The sequence below is a fragment of the Dermacentor silvarum genome, chromosome 1, assembly GCF_013339745.2.
Source record: "Dermacentor silvarum isolate Dsil-2018 chromosome 1, BIME_Dsil_1.4, whole genome shotgun sequence".
NCBI classification, from domain to species: domain Eukaryota; kingdom Metazoa; phylum Arthropoda; class Arachnida; order Ixodida; family Ixodidae; genus Dermacentor; species Dermacentor silvarum.
In genome coordinates, this window is record NC_051154.1 from 408,544,891 (window position 1) to 408,549,148 (window position 4,258).

Genomic DNA, 4,258 nt, shown 5'->3' on the forward strand with positions numbered 1-4,258 from the left:
CAAATTGATATGGGAAGAGACGCAGGAAGGTAAGTCGTTAATGTAGATTAGAAAGACGAGAGGGCCGAGCACCGATCCTTGTGGTACCCCTGAGGAAACAGGACTCAGAGGAGTGTCAGTGTTATTAATAGAGACAAACTGGGAACGATTTAGTAAAAAACATTCAAGCCATGCAAGCAGTTTGGAATCCAAATTTAGTAACTGCAACTTATATAAAAGAAGATTATGGCATACTTTATCGAAGGCTTTAGAAAAATCCAAAAATATACAGTCAGCTAATAAAGAACGATCGAGGATAGCATGAAGACGGTGAGTAAAACATACGAGTTGACTATCGCACGAGAATGTCTTGCGGAAACCATGCTGTGAAGGCGAAAAAAATGAATTCGATTCAAGAAAAGAAACAAGATTTGAAAATAGAATGCGCTCGAAAATTTTACATGGAATGCTAGTTAGAGAAATGGGGCGATAATTTAGAGGCGAGTGTTTATTACCAGACTTGTGAAGCGGAACCACCCTCCCGATCTTCCAGTCAGTGGGGAGGGAACTGTTCTCGAGGGACTGTTGATAAATTTTTGTTAATATAATTGATGAGTAACAGACTGTATTTATAAGAAACAGGATTAATGGAATCGTACCCAGGTGAGGAGGATGCTCTCAAATTTTTTATAGCTTTGACCACGCCATTGTAGTCAATTATAATGGGAGACATTACTATAAATCCTAAAGGTTTAACATGAGGAAGCATTATTTGAGTTGTTGTAGAAAAGTTACGGACAAAGACATCATTTAACACACGGGCACACTGCGCATCAGGTATAGTATTCCCTGCAGAATCAACAAGACTGATTGCGATATCACTTTTAGGATGAAACACGCGCCAGAACTTTTTGGGATCGGATGTGAGCATTGAAGGTAACGTGTTGTTTAGAAAATTATCTTTAGCATTCTTTATGGCTGCTATGTACACCGCGGAAGCTTGTTCGTAGGCTGCCCAGCGGCCGTCATCTGTGGACTGTATTGCCGAGCGGTATGTGCGTTTTTTCTTATTCGACAAGCGTTTTATGTAGCGGTTGTACCATGGTGCATCGGCATTTGCAATTATCGTACGAGTAGGTATGTATTTATTTGTTAATTCTTTGACCTTAAATAAAAATAAATCCCAATTTGATTGTACCGTTCGCTCTTCAAAACCACCGAGAAAAACGTCAAGAAAAGTGGAAAGTTCCTGGTTGATTAGTTCTAAATTCGTATTTTTATAATCTTTGATAACTTTCTGTTTTTGCATTTTGGACGTAAAATGTTAATGCGAAATGATAGAATGGAGTGGTCACTTATACCGGGCAGGTGAGTGACGTTAGAAACGTATTCAGGGTGTGTTGCTAATACGAGATCAAGAATGTTAGCTGTTGATTCTGCAATTCTAGTTGGCTTCGTTATCAATTGTGTTAAAGAAAATACAGCGCACATATCCAAAAAATCTCTTGCGAGTGAAGAAGGAGGATTCAACACAGGTGGCTCACAATCCCACAAAACATTAGGGATGTTAAAATCACCCATTAAGAAAAGCGGTAACCTCGGGAATTGACACACCACAGAATTGATAACGTCATGTAGTTCGTTAACGAAAATGGAATTGTGAGCAGGGGGGCGGTAACAGACGCCAATGATTATTTTTTGCTTGGGAAATTCAGTGACAACCCAAACTGTTTCCAACTTACTTGGAATGTGAATGCGGTACGATGGGAGTTCTTTCGAGATGGCGAGCAAAACACCACCGCCGATCCGCGACTCTCGATCACAGCGATATACAGAAAATTGGTTAACTGACGAAAAAAGTTCGTCATCCATTACTTCTGGCCGAAGACAGGTTTCTGTCAATACGAGTATGTGTGCATTGCAGGTATCAATAGCAGAGTTTAAAAGGTCACGCTTATTAGACAGACTTCGAACATTAGTAAAGAGTACAGATGTGTGTAACTGATCCTGCCCACATCCCCTCGCGCACCTCTAGCTTGGCGTACCTTTAGTTGCGTTGGCATTTGTACGGCGGTTATCAGATGACGCAGATTGCTGACGTTCAGTGACGCTGTCTGTTTCTGAAGTGTACACGTAATGCTTTTCATTAATGACAAGCGTTTTGTACCTAAGCTGATAGGGCTGCGTTTCCGATTGATTTTTGGCAAAATCAGCAAGTTTCGAGCGTATACGACGCGTTGCGGGTGAAAAATATTCGCTCATAGTGATGCCATTTTCCTTTAGCTTTTTACGTGCACTCAAAACTTTTTGTTTAATTTATAGTTTGAAAACTTCACAACAATGGGGCGGCACTTGTTGGGGACGAAAGGTCCGATACGATGCGCACGATCGATAGCGTTATCGGGCAAATTATCCGCAACACAAAGAAGGGCAGATTTGACACGTGCTTCAGACTGCTCCCACGATTCAGGAGAGTCAGGTATACCTCGGAAAATTAAGTTGTCGCGACGCGACCTATCTTCTAAGTCGTCTAGACGAGCTTCCAAAGAGTCATGCCGGGTGGTAGCGCCTTCCAGTGTATGGCGTACTCCATTAAGTTCTTCGGACATATTGTCGAACGATTTAGTTTTTTCTTCGAGTTCATCCAATCTCTCGTGAATGTTGCCAATCTTCGTTTCGATACTTTTCTGACTGCTTTTAATGGCTTTTATGTCAGCGGACAGCTCGGCCTGACTTTTTGCTGATTGCACAGAACGAGTATGCAGATCTTTCAGTAAATGAAAAAGAACCCGCATTTGTTCTGCGGGATCATCGGGCAAGTCTTCCAAGGAAAGCCATGATGCCGAACGAGTGTCAGGCCCGGGATTTGTTTCCACATCACCGGAGCATAGTAGCAGAAACATTAACGAAAAACAGTCACAGGCAATTTCACAAAATACTTGTGGGCAAGGGAGCAACAGCAAGTACGGGTTGTCGCTTTTTTTTAGCATATAAAGAATATCGTTTACACACCTGCGAAGCGCAAACGGGCCAAGCGTGAGCCATGCTGCCTACGTTGCTCTCTTGCCCACTGAAGTGACGAGCGTGCGGCCAGTAGATAAAGGTAGCCTCAGGAACTGATGCCAGTGTCGATGAGTATTCCCTGCAGATAGCGAGCTGCGGTGCTGGGCAAACATCCAGGATTATACCCGGGAAAGCGTAGCATTCTTCGGTGTAGTCCAGGCGTTCCAGAGTTGCAGAAACGTTGATTGCCGTCTGAGCTGGAGGCAGGCACAGCATAAGGAATGATGACAGGAAAACCTGCGAAGCGCAAACGGGCCAAGCGTGAGCCATGCTGCCTACGTTGCTCTCTTGCCCACTGAAGTGACGAGCGTGCGGCCAGTAGATAAAGGTAGCCTCAGGAACTGATGCCAGTGTCGATGAGTATTCCCTGCAGATAGCGAGCTGCGGTGCTGGGCAAACATCCGGGATTATACCCGGGAAAGCGTAGCATTCTTCGGTGTAGTCCAGGCGTTCCAGAGTTGCAGAAACGTTGATTGCCGTCTGAGCTGGAGGCAGACACAGCATAAGGAATGATGACAGGAAAACCTGCGAAGCGCAGACGGGCCAAGCGTGAGCCATGCTGCCTACGTTGCTCTCTTGCCCACTGCATCATGATCATGATGCATCAGCATCATGATCAAAATTATCATGCGAATACGAAAATTACGAGGACATCAATAACCAATTTTTACCGACCTTGCTCATTGAAAGCCTGGCCGACGCGGCGTTTGCCAAAAACACACTCGGATATTGGGTAGTTCAATTTGCCGCATCATCTGTGGCTTTCGTTTGTCCTTTGCTTTCCTTTTTAGCTGCCTGCTTTTATTTATTTTTTGAAACGAAGCAATACCCTCCTTTAATTTTGGGTGCAGAATAATTGTTGCCGCTGTGCAGGCAGTTAAATTACACATTTTCGGACTGATTTCTGCATTATTCCTCTATTATTCTACTCACATGGCGCTGTCGCAAGCGCCGCATGGCCCGAGCACATATCACGATTTCTGCGATCATTGTTTTGTCCTTGCCTAGATCTGTCTTTTTGTGCGCAAAGTTTACTATCTGTGACTGCGCAACATGCTTATTTGTCTTGTTTGACGCATTACATACAGTGACGTTTGCTTAAATACGTAGATTTATTGGAGACTTAGACGTATATTTGAATATCTTGTTGCTAGGTATTGTGTATACAAGCAGTGAACTTTGTTTCCAGCGACTCTTTTTTGTCCTTTAGCCAGTT

General features: G+C 43.6%; 1 pseudogene; it reads right to left on the minus strand.

Moving 5' to 3' along the window:
• Positions 1 to 643: 643 nt before the first annotated feature.
• Positions 644 to 3,566, minus strand: LOC119446932 (uncharacterized; annotated as a pseudogene).
• Between the last annotated feature and the right edge of the window lie 692 nt (positions 3,567 to 4,258).